The sequence below is a fragment of the Leptonychotes weddellii genome, chromosome 11 (assembly GCF_054177405.1).
Source record: "Leptonychotes weddellii isolate Sample4059 chromosome 11, ASM5417740v2, whole genome shotgun sequence".
Classification (NCBI taxonomy): domain Eukaryota; kingdom Metazoa; phylum Chordata; class Mammalia; order Carnivora; family Phocidae; genus Leptonychotes; species Leptonychotes weddellii.
The window spans coordinates 65,540,097-65,563,971 of NC_138379.1; the positions used below are offsets into that span (position 1 = coordinate 65,540,097).

Below are 23,875 nucleotides of genomic sequence, written 5' to 3' on the forward strand. Positions count from 1 at the left end.
TCCTATATAAATTTACTTTGTAAATGTGGTAGTATAACATTTTTATGGAAGATCAGTGTGCAATCTGATTTTAAATGCCTTCTCCCTAAAATAAATGAGACACATACTGTGAACATGCAATTTTATTGATCGTAATGCACTTAAAATGCTTAAAAAAGTAACTATAGTAGGAAATACATGCCATGCTTTTGGCAAGTGACTAAATGATTTCTGACACTAAATGTTCAACTTTTCAATTAAATATACAATACTTTTATAATCGTAGAATTTTTCATAATGTTCATCTGATGTTTAGGAAGTTAAGTTTATACTTTATGGCACATGTTATCATGTCTTAATACAATGGCTATCTCTTTGAGAAAGGAAATCTAAGTCAACTAGGCATTATCAAGTGTTGCTAATATTGACATTTGGCCTCCTGTAAATCTGAAGTAAGCCAAGGTGTACATTGAATATACCAATGTTTTTAAAGTCCAACAAGTGGAATATATCTTAGTGAGTAATTAGAACCTTGGAGTAACTGGAACTGGAGAATATATGTTTAGATCAAGCCTGTATTCTTCATAGTTCAGTCAAAAGAAATAAGAATAGTTCTAATCGTTTAATATACACTATGTAGATCCAAAACAGACCACTTATAATGTAAACGCTATAATATCATGGAGTTTTATTTTTAAAGTTTCATTTCCTGAGATAACATTTATTTCTAAAATAGTGATTCCCTCCCTCCCTCCTTTTCTTTGTTTCTTCTTTCTCTTCTTCAACAGTTATCATTTGTTAAATGCCAGGAACTTTCTTAGTCCTGAGCATATAAAAGTGAATAAAATATATACCCTGCAGGGGCACCTGGGTGGCTCAGTCGTTAAGCATCTGCCTTCGGCTCAGGTCATGATCCCAGGGTCCTGGGATCGAGCCCCGCATCGGGCTCCCTGCTCGGCAGGAAGCCTGCTTCTCCCTCTCCCACTCCCCCTGCTTGTGTTCCCTCTCTCTCTGTCTCTCTCTGTCAAATAAATAAATAAAATCTTTAAAAATATATATATATATATATATATATATATATACCCTGCATTAAGGGCTTAAGGAATGTAAACTGGTAAATGTAAGAATATGCATCAAGCTCATTGGCAATGTGAAAGGCAGTAATAAACTATAAGTGCATGGGGGGAGAGGAGAAATATCAATATTGCCGAGGTAATATAAAAGAGCTGAGTCTGGAGAGCTTACAGATTTTCCTTCGTTAAGATAGATGTCCACAGGTATAATTTGAATGTTGGTGAAAGTATTTTTGTTTCCTATGGTGTATCAGATGTATTATAAACTAATAAAACAGAGCTTCTACTATGACATATCTACCATCTATGTAAAATGAACAACACTAGTGAAAATTAAGTGTCAAAAAATATGGTCCCATTTTTAAGTCGGGAGCAGAAACATCACACAGAAAATAAAACTAGAGATGATGCTTAAATAATTAGTTAAATTTGAATAAGAAAAAAAAGAAAATATTCATAGTAACAGAAAACAATAAATGATCATTTTATGGTACTCATTTTTATAGTTAAAGTACCTATTATAAGAGGGATAAATGAGTTATGGAATAATTGATTGAATGCATATATAAGCTTCTATAGACTTCCTTTGATAATACAAGTTTTCCAGTTAGGGGTGACACATTAAGGGCCTAAATATATTAGGGTTGAATCAATTAGCTTCTTTGCAGCTGAGTTGAGAAGCATGACAAAGAGGGCTTTAGCAAATGAGATAATTTGATGCCTGGATAGCAAGTAGGTGAAGCAGACAAAAGAAGCTAAACATCACCTTCTCTGGAAATTTCCCTAATAACAGTCTCCTGTGGCACGCTTACCCATTGATACTCCTTGTACCAATTGTCATATTGAGCTAAAGTATCAACAGACTTGCATACTATTACTTTAACTCCATTGTACAGATGGAAAAAACTTCCTTCATGCTTCTTCAATTATTTAGTCTGAGATATAAGTATATATTGTTATTCAAGGTTGAGAAACTCTTCATATTGTAAAACCTTACTTTCATAAAAACGTCTTATAGAGCACTTCAGAATTTGAGTCATTTGTATGTGTACTATTATTTGAAATTTATACAAAAATATATGAATTAGGTCATACCCTATAAACTCCATTTCTTTCATTTAGAGTTCTATTAATGTATAGTTGAATATAATGTACTGCACACATTTAAAACCTGAGATCTGATTAAGTTTTGTCTTATTTATATGCCTAGGAAACCATTACCACAGTCAATGAACATATCTTTAACTATCAAAAGTTTCCCTGTGCCCTTTGTAGTCCCTCCCTTCCTCCCTCTCTCATCTCGAGGCAACTACTTCTCTTCTTCCTAGCATTACATTTCAGTTAAAACTTCTCTTTAAAAGAAGTTAAGGAACTTGGCAAAAACCAACATAGCCTATATACAGTGGAATAAAATCTTGAATGATATTCTGATTTTTAAACTAGTGTTATTTTCATTATTTCATTACTTATTTTCATTACATTATTTTCATTACTCACAACTGAATAACAAAAACTCTCCTGAGAATTACTACAGGAAAATAAAGGGAATCTTCATGAAGTTTCTTACTAAGGAGCACAGGTCTGTGAGGACGCAGTGAAGTGAACTTAAGAAAGTTGAAACTTCAGCACTCAATGAGATTGCATATGTCCCTTCGTTTGAACTTATTCCCAGCCTCTTTTTTTTTTTCTCAAACCTCCTCAAACTGTGACTGACTCACAGTAGGTGATCTTGCTTCAAAATTCAAATAGAAAATAAAGGTAGGCAGATTTATTTGAAATGCCTTCATTTCTATACTCCATATATCTACCCGATGAACCTGTAATTGTATTTTTGCCTTTTCTCCTCTAATAATGGATGAGATGACCCTACTTCAATCAAAGGCCAAACCTTCCTTTCTTACTTTGGATCTATGCTTAGTCACATACTCAAAGATGTCATCCCTAAAATTAATCCATCCTTTTCTTTTAATATAGTGGTATCCAATCCCCCGCTCATCAATTCCTCTTTCCTGAATACTTCCCTTGTATCACATTAGTATTCTCTTGCTCTAGTGTTTTTATCATTCTAAAAACCCCTTCCTTAACTGCCTTTCAGATACCATTTACCTTCTGAAAATATTTTGCATTTTGAAAGAAAGAATCATGCTTTTATCTACATTTAAATAATCAATATATAAATAAACTTTTTTCAGCTCAATGTCATGTTAATGTTATTTTTATTTCATTTTTAAATACAGTTTGAGAAAGTGGAATAAAAAACATTTTCTTTATTTAAGAAAACAACAACAACACTACATTCTGTGGGAAACAAAACAAAAATTAGTGCTCTTGGTTTTTCACATCTAGACATCTTGAAAACCTTATCTGTATAAGACCTACAGGTTGTTCTGTGTCACTTAGGGTAGATCTGTGATGCTTGTCTTTTTTAACACCTGCAGGCATGACTGTGAACTGGACACTCTTAAGAGTCATGTCTTACTCCTAAAGTACTTAACCAGAAAAATAGCAACACAACAGTGAGATGATACATGCCTTTGTGGTTTATTCAGGACTTTAATTGATAGAAAAGGGTCACAGATAAATATATATCTCCATTGCTATTCATCTTCATTCTGAGTAGAATGGCCACAGGGAACTGATTAGTGTCAAAGCAATCCCCGGTGATTCCTGCTCTGTTATCTCTCTCCTTCTGGGAAGTTAATATACCAATCAGCCCTTGTTCACAAACTGATCTTCAAGAGATAGTTGGTAGGTTGGAATTTGTGGTGTCAGTAACAGGGATAATAAGATCCCTTTTATGTGTTATCTTTCTCAGGGCAAGCGCAGACATCATACAACTTCCTTTCACAAGACACCTGTGATGCAAACCCAGAACAAATGCTGTTATCTTTGATAATTTGATAAAAACTGAGGTACTGAAATAGCAAGTGACAACCCTAAGGTCAACCTAACGATGAACATGTGGAGTCCTCCTTAATTCTAGTACTTTGCTTTGTGCATTCTCCATATAGCAGCTGGAGAGATCTTATCAAGACATAAATTAAATCATGTCACTCCTTGTAAATGCCTTCCCACTTAAATTCTAAACTCTTCTCCATGAACTATGAGGCTTTGCATGAATTGGCCTCTGCCTGTTCTCCCATTTATCTTGTAGTTCATATTCATTCCACTCTGGGCTCCATGCTTTTCAAATTTCTCTCCATTTTAACACACACAGAAAAAGATAAGTTTTTCATGACACACTGAGGTAAATTAAAGAAACTGCTCATGACCACTGGACTTGGGCCCCACTGCCTTGAGGACTAGGAATATTGATATTTCTGTGTATTTGTAAGCCATTGTGGTACATGCTATTGTGACTTGGTCCAATTGTGAAGTTCTGTTGTAATCTCACTGTCCTTCTTTCTATTGCCCAAATGTGCTGAGCTTATTCTCCTGGTGAAAGTAGTTGCATCTGCTGTTTCCTCTGAGCTGGATGCTTATTTTCTAGATCTCTGCATAGAGCTTTTTAAATTCAAGTCTCAGGTCAAATATCAACTTAGAGATTTGTCTGACACCTAATCTAAAGGAAAACCTGAATTATTCTCTGCCACATTCCCTATCCTACCTTATTTTCTTCCTAGTATTTACGGCTACCTGAGTTTATCTTTGTTTCCTCATTTGTTATCTTTCTCTTTCTTATAGAGTATAAGCTCATGAAAGGTGGACCTTAGTTTGTCTTGTTCACTGCAATGATCCTAGTTCTTATTACATTTTCTGGCATGCAAAGGGGCATAGCATTTGTTGAATATACTGCATAAACTCTAGTCTTTCCAGAATTCCTACTTTGGAATAATATTTCTAATCTTTACAACAAAGAATGCCAGAAAAATGGTATACATACCATACATCCTCCATTCAATTCTAATAAGAATGGACTATTATATTCTGCATTGAGATAGATTATTTCCTGTGCCATAGTATCATAAATCATAAAAATTTCACTGTGAATACATGGATAAACCCATCTTTTTGAGGAAAATAAATGTCTCAACTCTCCAGGACAAATTCATATTTCCTTTCTGAAGATTTAAACACTTCCGAAAAGGCAGAATCTTTAAAATATGAATGTACATGATCAACACACAAGAGATTTGGATCAATTATTCTATGGCAAGGACAAGACATCTCTACTTAAAAAAAATTCCTATAGTTATACTGATCAGTTTTTTACTGGCATATAGTAGGTAGCTGTTATTTTTGGCCACTGTGCTTTCATGTGGTTTCTTAACTGCAGTCTAAATTATTCTATTATTCATTAACTATTCTAAAGGGTCACAAATATTTCTATGCAAGCTTTCATATAATATTACCTTAAAATATGCTTTATATTTTTAAGTTAAATAACCAAACTATTATTTTTGAGAAGAAATATGAGTCACATTGACATATCATTTACATTTTTTAAATGCATGACCAGTAGATTAAATTGCCTAATTTTCTACTGCGAGGGACTTGTTTTGAAATATATTTGATTGTTCTATCCATAAAGCAGTGGGGAAGGGTTTTTTTTTTATGTGTCTGGTGTTTATGCAATAACTTTTAGTTTCTATTACTTTTAATTTTGCTAATTGAAGGTCCTAAGGACAGATATGTTCAACTCGCCAAGGGCCATGAGTGCATAGTCCTCTTCACAAACTTTGAGGCTTCATCATTATGAAACATCAATTAATAATAGAAAATTCAAGATATCGTTTCAGCAGTCAGGATATAAACCTCATTAAGAGTTAAAAAAAATTAGTGTGATTGGATTTCCCTTTAAATTACAAGCTATTTGAGAATCGATCATGTATCTTTTAGTTACTTTTATCTTTCCTCCATGAGCGTCCAATGGTGTATAATGAAAAGGGATATGTAGGACCTTATTTTTCACTTAGACACCACTGTCTCATTCAGCTTCCCATATCCTTGCTGGCAATCAGAAAAATGAAACAGCAATTAGACTATGAAAATCCAGTCCAGATTCAAAGGCTGATTCCTGACTCTAATAGAAATAGGCATGTTTAAAGAAGAGAGGAAACATGGCCTTAGAGGATAACAAAATTGCCTTGTGTGGAAACTAAAGTGAAGAAATGGTGAAGGCAAGTGATGTTTTGAGAAACAGGGACTAAAGGAGGAAAGGCAAGAAGCTTAATTTAATTTGTTATAGTTGCTTTTACTGAAGCAAAACTGATTCTAAATGTCCTGGATATACAAGTGCCTTTCCAGGTATACAGTGTCTAACCGTGACTCACAGAGTACTTGATACAGAATAGATTCTCTATAAAATATTTTAGAATAAATAAATGAATAAATGATTCAAAATATGTATTGATTAACCCTTCTGTAGATGAGTTGTAAAATTCTTGCTTATTTTTTTTTAAGATTTTATTTATTTATTTGACAGAGAGAGACACAGTGAGAGAAGGAACACAAGCAGGGGGAGCAGCAGAGGGAGAAGCAGGCTTCCCGCTGAGTAGAGAGCCTGATGTGGGGCTCCATCCCAGGACCCTGGGATCATGACCTGAGCCAAAGGCAGATGCTTAACGACTGAGCCACCCAGGCACCCCTAAAATTCTTACTTCTTGTCATGTAGTTATTTGGTGGGGAAAGTGAACCATCAATATGCTTCCCAATCAACATTTATCTTGATTACATTGTTTCTCTTAAGGAATACTAGACTATAGACCTCTCCTGCCAATGAGGAGAATGTAATTTGCCAACTTTAGAAATCATACACCAGCATTTAAGAGACTTTTTTTTCCATAAAAATCAGTCATTTGATGAATGAAAACCAATTTTTTTTTGTATTTTAGTAAGTTAGAATTACACAGACCATATATACTATGATTTGCTGGTTTATCCTTTTTGAACTGTTTAGCATTATATTTATGCTCTCTGGTCATTAAAATATGATTCAGTCAATAGTATTCAATATTGTACTAGCTCTTGCAAAAAATAATACTTTGCCTGATTTGGCTTTATTTTATATCATATCATTAAGTTAAAAAAATTATTACCTTCCTCATGGAGGGGTGTGTGTGTGTGTGTGTGTGTGTGTGTGTGTATGTGTATTTAATCCACTTCCCAAGTAATGGGCATATAATTAAGATTCTTAGTTATTGTCATGGTACCAGCCAGGCAACAGGCACTGTGGCTATCAAAGTCAGATATTAAATGAATGTGACACTTTCATGGGAGATGTAATTTGGATTCAAGTCTAATACTTGAAATTGTGGAGATGAACCAGACTTTGTAGACACAGCTCTTTTTCTCTATTCTTAGTTATTTGAGATCAGTACCATTCACTTGATTTCTAGATTACAGTGAAAATGGCTGTTGCTGTCAGTCCTTCAGCAGTACAAAAAGAAGACTGTCAGGACCAATGAAGATACCATACAGTTTGGGAAAGAAGCCCTTCCAGGCAAATTCTCTCTGTAGGAAGAAGGGATAACCCTCTTTGTCAGGACAATTTCTCAGAACTGCAACAAATGGAATCCATCCCCCAAACAAAGCTCTGTTTAAGAAATATTTGAAATAATGTTAGTAAAATTCTAAGTATACTTAGGATTGTGTTGACAATTATTAAAATATCTATTTGTTTACTCTAGAGAATACCTACTAGCTAAGAAAGTTCTAAGAAGTTTATTATGAAATTATAGGAAATCCTTAAGGTCACATAAAAAAATAAACTCTCCTGCATGTTTATGTTGCCCTAATTTCCCTAATGTGTCCACTGACAGAATTTCTGATGTTGAGCTTGACATTCTTTTGTGTTCTTATATCACCCCCTTACCAATTTTTTATTATAAAATGTTAAAAGTATAATTCCAAATGGTTAGAATTTATGTGTTTCAATTATCAGCAGACAAAATTGGCTACTCTTTCTAGCTATCGCTTAGCTAAAACTGGACTCATAAATAGATTTTGATGTTTTCAAATTCAATGTTGTTATTCTCTGAGTGGAATTAGCACTGTACTGGTCATCAAAATACACAAATCATGATCCTGAATCTCTTGTGAGTTATATGACTTTGAGCAAGTAATTTATTTCAACATGCTGGAATCCAGTTTATTAATGTATTGAGGCAGAGAGAGACAGAGACAGAAGAAAGAGAAGAGAGAAATTTGAAACAAATAATATTTTTGGTTTTTTTCAATATTTTTATTCAATTTTTTAGAGGAAGGTTTCATACTAAATACACTTTTCATTTCAGATAAGAATAGGGTGTCCATATGACACAATAACCCATTTTGCCCAATGTATGTCTGTGTTCTTACAAAATTATTAATAGTATCTACTTTAAAAATGTCTCAGCTTGGATGGCAAATTATATGCTAATCTTAGGTTTGTACACTTTTATGAGCTGATTCCTTCAACATGCAATTCAGACCAAATAGCAAATAAACTAAAACAATATAAGAATCATTAGAATCTCGTTTTTGAAAATTTGTGGATTTTATAAAATGAAGAGATTTTATACACAATTTAGATACATATATTGATGACTAAGGCTTATATATTAATAACAAAGAATAATGGAACCAAGTAAGCAATCATCATGCACCTTCCCACTGTTTTTTAAAAAGTCTCAGTAATTGGGAGAAGGGGCCTACTATTAGTCAGTTGTTATGGCCAGTGGATTTAAAATATCTAGTTTAAAAAAAAGAGAGAGAGAGAGAGAGAGATCTAGCTTGTGTTCCCCAACTTCCAGGCATTACTCTATATGTTCTTTTTCTTTTCATTTTTCAGGGGAATATCTCAACATTTAGAGAAATAGAATTTTATAATGAATTTCTACATATCCACTACCTCCCTTTCACAATTGTCAAACATTTAGCAAACACTTTTATTTATGTATTCCTCTTCCTTCCTTTTAAGAAATATTTCCTTCATTATGTCTTTGGTTTTGCTGCAGCATTTTAACAAAATCCTAGACATAATGTAATTTCATCCATAAATACTTTAATATGCACCTCTAATAAAGATAACTTCTTTATCTCCAAGTCAACTCATAAGATTATAAAATGAAATCCTTCAATGTTTTTGTGCAATTTTAGTGTACTTCATAGAGTTTTTCCTCCATGAAAGTCTCTTACCAAAATCTAGAAAACAATTATTTGCATGGCAACATTTATTCAAATGTTCCTATTTTAATTTCTGCAATAGGGACAGAAACCAAGTGCCAAATCAATTTTATTTTATCTTGGTTAGAAATAGGAGGAGGATATGTGATCTTATACTTAAATTGCTGTTTTTAACCGGACTTTTCTCCATTATTCTTTCTAAAGCCTGACTCAAACATTCATATTTATGAAGAAAATTAATATTTATCTTATGTAAATGTTGTCCAAATGCCCTTTCACCATATTAACAATATGCCTTTTGTTTATAAAATCTTTCACATATATTGTCATATTTAATTTTAAACATCAATCTGTAAGGTAGAATTGTTTCTTTATTTCATAAATAGTGAAAACTAAAACTAAGAGTTCCACCTCTATGTCAGCATAGGAGTTTCACAGACCCACTCCCAGCAAAACAAGAAAACTGGTACAAACTATTAACAAAATCAGCCATTTATGTCTTCTAAAAATTGTCCTAAGGACATGTAGCAAATGAAGAAATATTTATTCAAGAAAATCTTCTAAAGCTCAGTAAGGAGAACAAGATTCTTTGGCATTTAAGCCAAGACCCCCTCCCCATGACACATGCAACTCAGCTTGGCAAAGCTGTACCTTGGCTCTGGGTGGGTGTGGCCAAGGAACTGCCTTCTTCTCCCCTCAGCCAGTTAAGCCTTACCCTATATTACTAAGAGGGAAAGGATGCCAGTATTCTCATCTCCTTCAACTCCACATTGAAAAGGTTAAGTTCCTTGTGAGTACAAGTGAGAAATCAGAGTTTTCTTCTATCACCTAGCCCCTACACATAGGATGTAGGCTCTACCCCAGGTGAGACAAACTGAGAATAATGAGGCCTTGCTCCTAGAGTGGAAGTTCCACCAAGGAATGAGAAAACCAGAGGCTATTGCCTTGATCAGTACTCAAAGTATTAGCAAGGAATGACTCAGAAAATTATTCGAGGAGAGAAATAGTTTGTAAGAAAGAGAGCTCCAAAACTCTCTCCAAAGGAACTGATTTAGCACTTTCAAAACCCATAGCTCTTCTTAATTCAGAACAACAAACTAAGCCATAGTCTAGCTAATTTACGAGAGAGAACCAGAGAAAGAGATATCTATGAAGAAACATGCTAGGGCTCAAAAAAAAAAAAAAAAAATCTCAAAGACCGGCCTCAAAAATTGCCTTTGCCCAAATTAGTTGGACCAGACAGTTGAGAAATTTTGCTCCAGGATATTGTCAAAAACAATAGAGCATTAGGCTGATAATTAGTGGAACCTCACACATGGGGTGCAATACCAAATGAAGCAGACAACAGAGAGATCAAGGAGAAATAATCAAAGAGACACTGGTAAAATCACTGTAATCACAGGACAATTGTGCTTATACCCAAACCTGTGCCCTTTGAAGAGCAAGACCAAAGGCTTCACAATGTGGGGAAGATATACTTCAGTAAAATAGCCTAGCCACTTCACTAAACAAGTAAACAAGCAAACAATAAAAAGAAGCCCTGCATAGGTGGGGGAGGGAGTTAGTATCCAGAACTTTAATACTCAATTTTCAATTAAATAAGGACACATTCAAAGAAACAGGAACATGTGACCTATACACAGGATAAATACAAAGATAGTACAAACAGACTGTGAAAGGAACCAGATTTAACAGAGAGTTCAAAGTAGCCATTATAAATTTGGTCAAATATGGCTAAAGAAGTAAAGAAAGATATGAAGATAGCATATAATCAAATAGAGAATATGAATGAAGATACAGAATTTATGAAAAAAAACAAGTGGAAATTCTAGAGTTGACAGGTAAGATAACCAAAATGAGAAATCCATTAGAGGTACAAAAGTAGATTTAACTGGCAGAAGAAAGAATCAGTGAACTTTAAGATAGATCCACAGTGAATGTAATTTGAAAAACAGAGAGAAAACAGAATGCAAAAGTGAACAGAACCTCAGAGAAATGAGACATCAAATATACATAACAGGAAAAAAAAAGAAGAAGAAGAAAGAAGAGAGAGGGAAGCAAACCATAAGAGACTCTTTACAGTAAAGAACAAACTGGGGGTTGATGGAGGAAGGTGGGTTGGGGATGGGCTAAATGGATAATGGGTATTGAGGGCACTTGTTATGTTGAGCACTGGGTGTTATATATAAGTGATGAAGCACTAAATTCTACTCCTGAAAACAATATTTCACTATATGTTAACCAACTAGAATTTAAATAGAAATTTGAAAAAAAAAAAAAAGATATAATAATGGTATTACCAGGAGATGTGAGAGAAAGAAGCAGAAAAAATCTACCAGAAAATAATGGCTGAAAACTCCCCCAAATTAGTTGGAAAACATTCATCTGCACATCCAGAAGTTTAATGACCTCCAAGTACAATAGATGGAAAGTGATCCACCCCTATGCAAATCATTTTTAAAATGCTGAAAACCAAATACAGAAAATTTTGAAAGCAGTAAGAGGAAAACTACTCATCCTGTATGAGAGAAGCATGGCAAGATTAACTGTGGACTTAACTTCAGTAACTATGGGGGTTAGAAGGCAGTGTGAGAACATTTAAAAGTATCAAAAACTAAGGTTAAGGGAATTTGTGACTTGTCTACCTCACAATGAAACTATGAGTGTTTAAAAATGGGAACTGAGTTTACTTTATCTAAATCAGTGAGTTCAGTATTGGGCAATGTGTCCCTGATCTCAATAGGCATAAAATTTACTTGAGGTGCTTATTGAAGATGCAGATTCCTAGATTAGCACCTTTACACATTCTCATCCTAAAGATCTGGAGCGGGTTCCAGGAATTTGCATTTTAATGTATTCCAGAAGTAATTTTGATGTACATGGTTTCAGAATCACAGTACAAAATACAGTGGGATAAATGAAAGAGTGAGCAATGAGCTTCCCAGATAAGCATGTGAATCCTCATTCATCATTACCTACCAGCTTAATCAGGGCTGGATGTGTAGAGTCTCAGAATTCTAATGGTGTTTTAGTGAAAATGGAAAATATAGTGACTTGTAGGGTTATTGTGAGAATTAAGTTAATGTTTATGAAGTTGACCCCCAAAACTACTGGGCCCTTTTGCTGTTTTTCCATTCCCTGCTTTGTTGCTCACCACACTCTATTGTCATTCCCCTTTTCTGACTTTACCTTCTAAAACCATAATAATTTCCAACTGAAAATGATAACTTGTCCTTCTGGTAGTATATCTACGCTTGAGAAATATTTTTGAATTAAGACTGGTTAGATTATTGACATAAGGAAATCAGACATCAAATCTGGTCACAAAATACAATTTTTTTTCAGTGAAAATATTTTTGTAGAAATATAAATGTTCGTTTTGTTCTTTTAATAAATGCAATAATATTTGCATAAGCTTGTGTTAGCCTATTAATGACTAACATGATTTTCGTCTTATTATTGAAAACAGAAAAGCAACCAAATATCTTACATAATCCTTCTTATATTTTTTTTTTTAAGATTTTATTTATTTATTTGACAGAGAAAGATACAGCGAGAGAGGGAACACAAGCAGGGGGAGTGGGAGAGGGAGAAGCAGACTCCCTGCCGAGCAGGAAGCCCGATGCGGGACTCGATCCAGGGACTCCAGGATCATGACCTGAGCCGAAGGCAGTCGCTTAACCAACTGAGCCACCCAGGCGCCCAATCCTTCTTATATTTAACTTGAGGAGTGCCCTGTTGTCATAGATATGTGCATGTGCATACATGCACAAGAACAGGCATTCCTGACACCATGATGAGCACCATTTTCATATGAAGTTACTTATCTTGGATCACAAAAGAATGTGACAATCTATATAATCAAAATTCTTTGTTTAATGAGGAGGATTTCACCTAATATATATTGTTTTCACAGAATAATCCCTACTGACAACATATACTGAACGCCCAGGACATGCCATATGTGGTAGACAGACTCTTAAGTTGGTCCTCATTATTCCCCATCCTGGTATTTACCCTCCATGTGATTCCTTCTGCACTTGAGTATATATGGAACCTGTCAGCTTCTAACCAAAAGGATACAGCAAAGGTGATAAGATGTAAGTGATTATATGTACTTGATTATGTTATTATGTCACCTAAGGTATTAGCACTAATTTTTCTGGAGTATCTGTTTCTCCTTTTAAGTTGTCAAGATGCAAACTGACATAGAGTGGGCTTCCTAAGATGGGAGGCCCATTTGACAAGGAACTCCCCATAGCTTCCGGAAGCTGAGAGCAGCCTATAGATGACAGTCATCTAGAAACTGAAGTGCATATTCCTAAATCTACAAGAAAATTAATTCTGCCAAAAACTTAAGTGATCTTGGGAGATTTTTTTTTTATTGGTGAGCCTCAGAGAAAACCACATCCATAGCCATAACATTGTTTGCAGCCTTGTGAGATTCTGAGCATAGCATCCAACTAAGCTATGCCATTTCCTGACCCACAGACACTGAGAAAATAAGTATGTGTTATTTTAAGCTGCTAAGTATGTAGCAATTTCTTATCCAACAATAGAAAATATACTACATTTATTTGTTTTGTATTCCTTCTCTTTATTTGATTACATGTTCTTAGAAGACTAGATCATGTCTTCTGTGTTTGGATTTACTTGTTTTTAAGGGGTTTCAAAGTAGAATTTCAAGGTAACCTTTACTATATTATGTATGTATGTAACCTTTAAGGTTACATACAAACATTAGTATACTAATATACAAATATATATAAAATATAGTATAGTAATATATAAATATGAATACTAATATAGGATATACTATCATGTTATTTTCCAAGTCCTTTAATATGTATTGTCTTGTGCAATACACATATCCTGTGGCAAATGCAGAAAGATATTATATCTACTTCAGAATAAGTAAGCCAAGGTTCAGAGAGTTAGCAGTAGCCCCGCTAAAGTCTGGTGATAACAAAAGCCAGTGAGTCAAGCCAGGTCACAAACCTTGTCTTTAATCAAAAGCTGGTTGGAATGCAATTTAGGCTCAGCTCAGGGTTGCTTCAATTTACAACCAAACAGGCAAACACACCAGATAAGGAAACAAATGAGTGAACAAAATGCTCTGATGTCTTAGTTCTTCATGTGTACCTAGGCTTGTCAGCCAATATAGCTTAATATTAATTAAGAAACCCACCATGACAGAAAAGCTCAGAACTGAGGCCTTTGCCTTTTAGACCATTATTCTAGGGTAATTGCCATATCAGCACTCAGGTGTCTACTTTAGTTCTGTATAAAGGATTCTATGCTATATCACATTACAAAATACGGGTTTCTATTTTTCTGGACCATCAAATTAAAAGAATTCCTGGCCATCTATCCATCAGGTTGCCATCCTAGTGTGATGTTATTTCTTTTCTTTTTTAAAAATCATTTATTACATGCCTCCTATATACCACACTGTTCTAAAAGCATTAATCTCACAGTAAATCTCTTAGGTAGTACTGTATGATAAAGAGTTTGATTTGTTTTGTTCAAGATTCCTGGGAAGAAGACTAAATTTTTGGAATTTCCTGAGTGTAGGGGTGTCTTTGGGGTACACCTGAGTTTATTCATTTCCTCATAAAACATCCTTGCTTTCACTCTGTAAGTGGAACACTATTTGGGTTTCTATAAGAATCTGTGCTCATGGGCGCCTGGGTGGCTCAGATGGTTAAGCGTCTGCCTTCGGCTCAGGTCATGATCCCACGGTCCTGGGATCGAGTCCCGCATCGGGCTTTCTGCTCCTTGGGAGCCTGCTTCTCCCCTGCCTCTCTCTCTCTCTCTCTGTCTCTCATGAATAAAAAAAAAAAAAAATCTGTGCTCATACAGACATGTACCTCTGAAACAAATAATACATTATATTAAAAAAAAAAAAGAAGATAGCAGGAAGGGAAGAATGAAGGGGGAGAAATCGGAGGGGGAGAGGAACCATGAGAGACTATGGACTCTGAGAAACAAACTGAGGGTTCTATTTATTTTATTCTATCTATTTTATTATTAACATAATAAAAAAAAGTAAAAAAAAACATATAAACTTGTTGAATCACTATGTCATATTCCTGAAACTAATGTAACATTGTGTCCCAACTATACTCAAAACAAAATTTAAGTGTAATTCGTGAGTACAGATTCTTTTTTTAATTTTATTTTATTCTGTTGTTAATCACCATACATTACATCGTTAGTTTTTGATGTAGTGTTCCATGATTCATTGTTTGTGCATAACACCCAGTGCTCCATTCAGTACATGCCCTCTTTAATACCCATCACCAGGCTAACCCATCCCCCCACCCCCCTCCCCTCTAGAACCCTCAGTTTGTTTTTCAGAGTCCATAGTCTCTCATGGTTCATCTCCCTCTCCGATGTCCCCCCCTTCATATTTCCCTTCCTGCTATTTTCTTCTTCTTTTTTTTTTAAATATAATGTTTATTTGTTTCAGAGGTACAGGTCTGTGATTCAACAGTCTTACACAATTCACAGCACTCACCATAGCACATACCCTCTCCAATGTCTATCACTCAGCCACCCCATCCCTCCCATCCCCCACCACTTCCTGAGATTAAGAATTCCTCATATCAGTGAGGTCATATGATACAAGTCTTTCTCTGATTGACTTATTTCGCTCAGCATAATATGTTATGTTATGCTCACCACAAGTAACCTATCATCTGTCACCATACAACACTACCATTGACTATATTCCTTATGCTGTGCCTTTTATTCCCATGACTTATTCTTTCCATAAGTGGAAAACTGTGGCCCCCACTCCCCTCATCTATTTTTTTTAAGATTTTATTTATTTATTTACAGAGAGAGACACAGCAAGAGCAGAAACACAAGCAGTGGGAGTGGGAGAGGGAGAAGCAGGCCCCCCACTGAGCAGGGAGCCTGACGTGGGGCTCGATCCCAGGACCCTGGGATCATGACCTAAGCCGAAGGCAGACACTTAAGGACTGAGCCACCCAGCTACCCTTCCCCTCATCTATTTTACCAATCCCCTCCAAACACCTCTTTTCTGGCAACCATCAGTTTGTTCTCTGTATTTATAGGTCTGATTCTGTTTTAGTTTGTTTGTTTGTTTGTTTTTTAAGATTCCATATATGAGTGAAATCATATGGTATTTGTCTTCCTCAGTCTGATTTATTTTGCTTAGCATAATACACTAGGCACTAGGTCCATTCATGTTGTGTCAATTGACATGTTCTTATTCTTTTTTTTAATGGCTGCATTTTATTTTATATATATAAAATAAATATTTTCCTTTATTACTATCCACTTTTCCTTATCCATCCATTGATTGGATAGATGCTTAGATACTTATATATCTTGGCTATTATAAATAATGCTACAATAAATAGAGGGGTGAATATATCTTTCTGAATTAATGTTTTCATTTTCTTTGGGTAAATACCCAGTAGTGGAAGTATTGGTATTTGGTATTTCTACTTTTAATTTTTTGAGGAACCTCCATAATATTTTCCACATTGGTTGTACCAATTTACATTCATTACATTCAACAGTGTATAAGGGTTCCTTTTTCTCCACATCCTCGGCAACACTTGTTATTTCTTATCTTTTTGATTTTAGCCATTCTGATATGTGTAAGGCTATATCTCATTGTAGTTTAGATTTGCATTTTCCTGATGATTAGTGATGTTGAACGTCATTCATGCTGTCTGTTGGCCATCTGTGTGTCTTCTTTGGAAAAATGTTTATTTAGGTTCCCTGCTCATTTTTAATTGAATTGTTTTTATGATGTTGAGTTGTATAAATACTTTATATATTTTGGACATATCCCCTTACCAGATATATATCATTTGCAAATATCTTCTCCCATTCAGTAGGTTGTCTTTTTCATTTTGTTGATGGTTTCCTTCACTGTGCAAAAGCTTTGTCTTTTAATGTGGTCCCAGCAGTTTATTTTTGCTTTTGTTTCTCTTGCCTAAGAAGACATATCTAGAAAAAATGTTGTTATGGCTGATATCAGAGAAATTATTGCCTATTTTTTTTGCTAGGATCTTTATACTTTCCAGTCTCATATTTGGATCTTCAATCCATTTTGAGTTTATTTTTGTGTATGGTGTTATAGAAAGTGGTCCAGCTTTCCTAGCACTATTTATTAAAGAAACTGTATTTTCCCATTGCAAATTCTTACCTCCTTTGTTGTAGATTAATTAAACATAGAAGTGTAGATTTATTTATAGACTCTATTCTGTTCTATTGACCTATGTGTCTATTTTTATGCCAGTACCATACCATTGATTACTACAGCTTTGTCATATATCTTGAAAACTGTGATTCTGATACGTCCAGCTTTCTTCTTTCTCAACATTGCTTATTAACATCGGTTATTCAGGGTCTTTTGTGGTTCCATACAAATTTTAGTATTATTTTTTCTAGTTTGTGAAAAATGCTATTTGTATTTTGATAGGGATTGTGCTGAATCTACAGATTGCTTTGGGGAGTATGGACATTTTAATATTAATTCTTCCAATCCATGAGTATGGAATATCTTTCTATTTGTATCATCTTCAATTTCTTTCATCAATGTTTTATAGTTTTCAGGGTACAGGTCTTTAACCTTGGTTATCTTATTCTTTTTGGTAGAATTGTAAATGGAATTGTTTTCTTAAATCTTCATTCTGCTATTTTGTTAGTATTAGTGTATAGAAACACTATTAGTATATAGAAACACTACCAAATTTTGGTAGTGTGTTTTTTTTTCAATTATACCAGTTATATTTATAGAAGGTATCTTTTTAACATCAAGTGAATAAAAAATTTAAATTGGTGTCTATCAGCTTCTATATTTTATTTTTTAACTATAAATTACATTGAACACTTCTTGTTTTTCCTAAGTAGATTTTCTACATGTAATTGTTCACCTTTCACTTGCGATTTTTGAATTATTAAGAAAAGTAGCTTAAAACATCACTAAAATTTAGATATTTCAACTGCATAAAAATTTACATTTTTACTCCATTTCTAGATTTGAAATGTAACTGAGTATGAGAGGTTGTCTTTTCTTTGTTTGTTTTGTTTTGTTTTTTATGACTTGGGATCCCATTTTGCTAAGTGAGCATATTTGGTAACTGTAAATAATTCACTATGCTTTGCAATGGGCCACTTTCAGCCTTTGTGGTTTGTACGTGGCCCTCTAAGGCATCCCAGCAGGACAGTCACTGCACTCCTGAGAGAGGCTGTAAGTCCGTGTGTAGGGTCAGCATGGTGCCATTTTAAAGAATGTTTGTACAATCTGTGGACTTCTTACGGCTTACATAAAAAAGTCTGGCACACAGCAGGTGAGAGTAAATATCCTTTACTCTGATGTTGCTGAAGTTACAGGGCAGTCAGGGACAAAAAGTAAGAGTAAATATCTGAAGTGATAAAAGAAAGTCATAGAGACCTTCCCAAATCTTCTAGGTTTTATTGTTACTATTTATGACTTACATCTAAAACAAAACTGCGTCAACTAGCTGCTTCTAATTCAATTTTTTTCCTATCAAGGTACTTTAAAAAAACCTCTACAATTTTTTTCATAAAGTTTCCTAAAACATACATAAGTAAGAAGAGATATTGTGGTTAATGCCAGTTCCTAATAGGGTAACAATATTTTCAGGTTCATTGATTCAATCATTCAGTAAAATAATTTTTGAGCAGTTATTATGAACCATATTTGGTAGTAGAAACACAATAACAGGGGTGGAGCAGCGGGAAATGAATGTATTTCACGTATCAGACCAAGGGAAACTCCTTGTGTGGGGTAAATTTTTTCCTGTTCCATTACACATGCTAACTGTGCTTAATAAGATGTATTTTCTGCTTGTAATGGAAATAATATCTCCTGGGATAGTCAAATGTAATAATAACTAGACTGCAGAGTTTAAACACACATGGCAACAAATAGAAATATTTTTTTAATTGAATTTCTCTGCCCAATTTTTGGAATCACATCCTTCTCCTGCAGCAAAATTTCTCTTACCCACTTTGTGTCTTCTCAATTTCCAGAGCATAACTTTAAAGGTCATCAAATTGAAAACCCAGAAAAATCTCAAATCCTTTAATTTGCCTTTATGTAAAAGTGAGGAAATTTTGGCACGATGTATCTAAGACAACATGCCTTTGAACTATTTTGGAAGTTATCATTTAGCTGGCCTTGTAGAAAGGACTGGGGCTGCTCAGTCAGTATAAGTCTGGTACCTCTGAGTAAGATCAGGAGCTATAGATAATAATTGCCCTGTGACTTGCACCACTTTATTTTTTGAAAATCAAAGTATTTTTCCTTGTTTGCAAATGAAGGGTACATGCTGAGAGAAAGCTGTGAAAAAGTTTGGGTTGTGGTAGGAGGTGTTTCAGGCACCTAAAAAGATAAATGAAGAGAGGGAAAAGAGAACTATAAGAACATAGAGTACAAATGAGATAAATCATGAGAATCTGTTCAAAGAACGAAATATTGAAGGAACAACAGCAAGAAGAACAGAAACTAAGCCTCCCACACATTCGCTCTGGCCCAGCTCCAGCCAGAGACATAGTGAGCACATCTGATATAAAATTTTGAGGGGAAAAATGAAAGTGAGGAGAATATCAATAATTTAATAGTGTGTAGAGCCAAAGGAAAAAGTTAAAAATAAAAACAGAAAAAAAATCAACAATACTTATTTTGCCTTTTCCTACCACAAAGGCTATCTGAAGAGACCTTTTAAAATGGGAAAAAAGTGGGAGAAAGGAACTTAACGTTGAGTACCATCTGTGTGGTACAGAGTTTCACATGCATTATATTATTTAATTTCCCAGACAACTCTGAACTGCAGTTACTTCCCCCCCCATTTTTATATAGGAAAAGTGAGGTTCAGGGGATTTTCATGTGTCTTAATACAATAAGCTGAATTTCAAGTGTGTATAATGATGAAATTAACACTACCACTCAATACAATTTTGCAGCATTCTGCTCAGAATATTTGGTAGAAATATTCAGTACTCAACCTGACTCATTTTTCCTGCCATCTATACTAAAAAAGTACATCCACCCACACAAAAATACATACTTAAAATAGCAACAGGGTCATGAATATCAAGCCCTGCATTGTTGGAAACTCTATGTACTATGGCAAGCTAAGGATGAGAAAGTTAATATAGGTTGGAGTTATATTACAAAGTATTCATGGATGAGTAGCATGGACAAATAACAATCTGGAGGCGGACCAAGTGAGTCCTAATGTAACTAAAGGGGGGAAACTTTACATGATGAGTCATGTAAGTCTTTTTTTTTTTTAAGTTTCTTTTTTTCTTTTTTAATATTTTATTTATTTATTTGACAGAGAGAGAACACCAGCAGGGGCAGTGACAGGCAAAGGAAGAGGGACAAGCGGGCTCCCCACTGAGCAGGGAGCCTTATGTGGGTCTCTATCCCAGGACCCTGAGATCAAGATCTGGGCTGAAGGCAGATGCTTCACCCACTGAGTCACCCAGGTGCCCCGTCATGTAAGTCTTGATCAGACCACATGAATTGTGATATTTCACATTTTAAAACCAAGACTTTAAAATTTACTAGATCTAATAAAAGTGGTAAAGCTTTTCCACCAATATAATTCAGAAATTAGTTCATTCATTCATAAATTGAACTTCTATTGAGCACCTACTATGTGGCAAACCTATATTAGCCAACCAGAGTGTAATCATGAGTAAGGACTTGAGACTGACTATTCTAGCCATCAAGGAACATACTTTCTAGTGAGAGAGATGGGTAAACTTAAACTTAACTATTATGAAATGTGTTTAGTATAGTATTAGGAATATGAGGGACAGAAGCAGGAAAATGTTTATCTTGGCCTGGAAGGCTGACCTAAAGCCTGCATAGTTTTGATAAGAATCAAACACATGCTGGTTGCTACATTCTTTATGGGTCTCATGACTGCCTGTATACTTCCCTGATAATTAATATCGACTTGAATGATAAGCACCAGAGGAATCTTGCCAAAGTAGTTTTATAAGTAGAAATTCAAAGAAATTCGAAGAAACTTTTGTAATTGGATACTCCCTGCATGCCCCCTTCTCCTTCATTACTAAGCATATAACAACCAGCCTCACACAGCAAAAAGTACGTCTCTTTCTGCCCACAGGTCCCGTCTCTGTGCTACTTAAGTAAAGTTAGTGAGTTGCACCATAAACATCTCAAGAAAATTTTCTTGACCATTGCATTAGAGGAGCCCATATCAAGATCAAGGCATTAAGTAATTTGCAGGAAGTTAGGGACAGTTTTATGGGAAAAGATATATAGATATTAGATATTTATTTAGGTATTTCATAGAGAAATTGAGTTTCAGTCAAATAGAGATGATGGGGAAGAGCCCTCTACTAGCCTCCGATGGCCCGTCTCACTGCCCTGCAGAAGTGCTTCTATTACCCACAGTCTTTCACCAAATTATGCCAGTGTCCAGAGCACTGGCTCCTCATCCACTTGGGCCTATACCAAAGGTATAAAAGCTGGTGCAGATGCTTGAGCCTTAATGCTTCAAGGTACAGACCTTTTAGCCAATGTTGTAGCCCTTACTATGGAGCCAAAGGGAAGAAGAGTGATTATTGACCAGAGCTGAGGAAGTCCCAAAGTAACAAAAGATGGTGTGACTATTGCAAAAGCAATTGGCTTAAAAGATAAATATAAAAATATTGGTGCTAAACTTGTTCAAGATGTTGCCAATAACGCTTTCGAAGAGACTGGGGATGGCACCACTACCACTACTGTCCTGGCACGCTCTATTGCCAAAGAAGGCTTCGAGAAGATTAGCAAAGGTGCTGATTCTGTGGAAGTCAAGAGAGGTGTGATATTCCCTGTTGATCCTGCAATTGCTGAACTTAAGAAGCAGCCTTCAGTGACAGCCCCTGAAGAAATTGCTCAGGGTGCTATGATTTCTGTAAATGGAGACAAAGAAATTGGCAACATCATTTCTGATGCAATGGCAAAGTTTGGAGGAAAGGGTGTCATCACAATAAAGGATGGGAAAGACACTAAATGATGAATTAGAAATTACTGAAGGCATGAAATTTGATCAATTTCTCCATACTTTATTAATACATCAAAAGATCAGCAATGTGAACTCCAAGATGCCTATGTTCTACTGAGTAAAAAGAAAATTTCTAGTGTCCGGTCCATCATCCCTGCTCTTAAAATTACCAATGCTCACTGTAAGCCCTTGGTCATAACTGCTGAAGATGTTAACGGAGAAGCTCTGAGTACACTCACTTTGAGTAGGCTAAAAGTTGGTCTTCAGGTTGTGGCAGTCCAGGCTCCAGGTCTTGGTGACAATAGAAAGAATCAGCTTAAAGACATGGCTATTGCTACTGGCGGTGCAGTGTTTGGAGAAGAACTGACCTCACAACTTAGAAAATGTTGGAGAGGTCATTGTGACCAATGATGATGCCATGCTCTTAAAAGGAAAAATTGAGAAGGCTCAAATTGAAAAATGTATTCAAAGAAATCACTGAGCAGTTATATATAACAACTAGAAAATGTGAAAAGGAAAAACTGAATGAACGTCTGGCAAAACTCAGATGGAGTAGCTGTGCTGAAGGTTGGTGGGACAAGTGATGTTGAAGTGAATGAAAGACAGTTACAGATGCCCTCAGTGCTCCACCAGCTGCTGTTGAAGAAGGCATTGCTCTGGGAGAGGGTTGTGCCCTGCTTCGATGCATTCCTGCCTTAGATTCAATATCTCCAGCTAATGAAGATCAAAAAATTGGTATAGAATTATTAAGAGAACACTCAAAATTCTTCCAATGACCACTGTTAAGAATATAGGTGTTGAAGGATCACTGATAGTTGAGAAAATTATGCAGAGTTCCTCAGAAGTTGGTTATGACACTATGCTTGGAGATTTTGTGACTATGGTGGAAAAAGGAATCATGGATCCAACTAAGATTGTAAGAACTGCTTTCTTGAATGCTGCTGGAATGGCCTCTCTGTTAACTAAAGCAGAAGTTGTAGTCACCGAAATTCCTAAAGAAGAGAAAGACCCAGGAATGGGTGGAATGGGAGGTTGTATGGAGGTGGCGTGTTCTGATCCCTAGAATAGAGCTTTACCATAATTTTTTTAAAGGCTTCTTAAATATATATTTAACATTTTTAAAAGTACAGAAAATTAAGAAATTTTACAAAGAGGCATGAACCACATCCCAGACTTAACAAATATTAAAATTTTGCTCTATTTCCCTCAGACATATTTTATAATGAATAAAACATGATAGACAAATCTTTCTTGGTTTGTATACATTTAATATGAATAGATCCATAAAATATATAATATCATGTCAGTGTTCTTGTTACATCTTTGTATAAATGTTTTATGTTGTTTATGTATTTCTGTAACTTACTCTTAAACTTAACATTACTTTTGAGATCTATCTTTATTAATACATAAATTTAGTTTTATTTCAACATATATATAACATCCCATTACATGAATATTCCACAATTATTTATGTTTGCTAATGTAGAAATAAACATCCTTTGCACAAGTTTCTGTAAGATACAAATTCAGATCTAGGATTGCTAATATGTTTACTGTCATAAAATCTTGACATTTTGATTTTGATTTTGGCAAATTTCTCTCTAAGATGACTATACCAGTTTATTGCTCTGCCATCAGGGTAAGATAATTCCTATCATCCCAAATACTCACCAAGGCTTG

General features: G+C 35.0%; 1 pseudogene; it reads left to right on the forward strand.

Moving 5' to 3' along the window:
* The first annotated feature begins 21,527 nt into the window (after positions 1–21,527).
* LOC102743126 (60 kDa heat shock protein, mitochondrial pseudogene) lies at positions 21,528–23,255 on the forward strand (annotated as a pseudogene).
* The last annotated feature ends 620 nt before the right edge of the window (positions 23,256–23,875 follow it).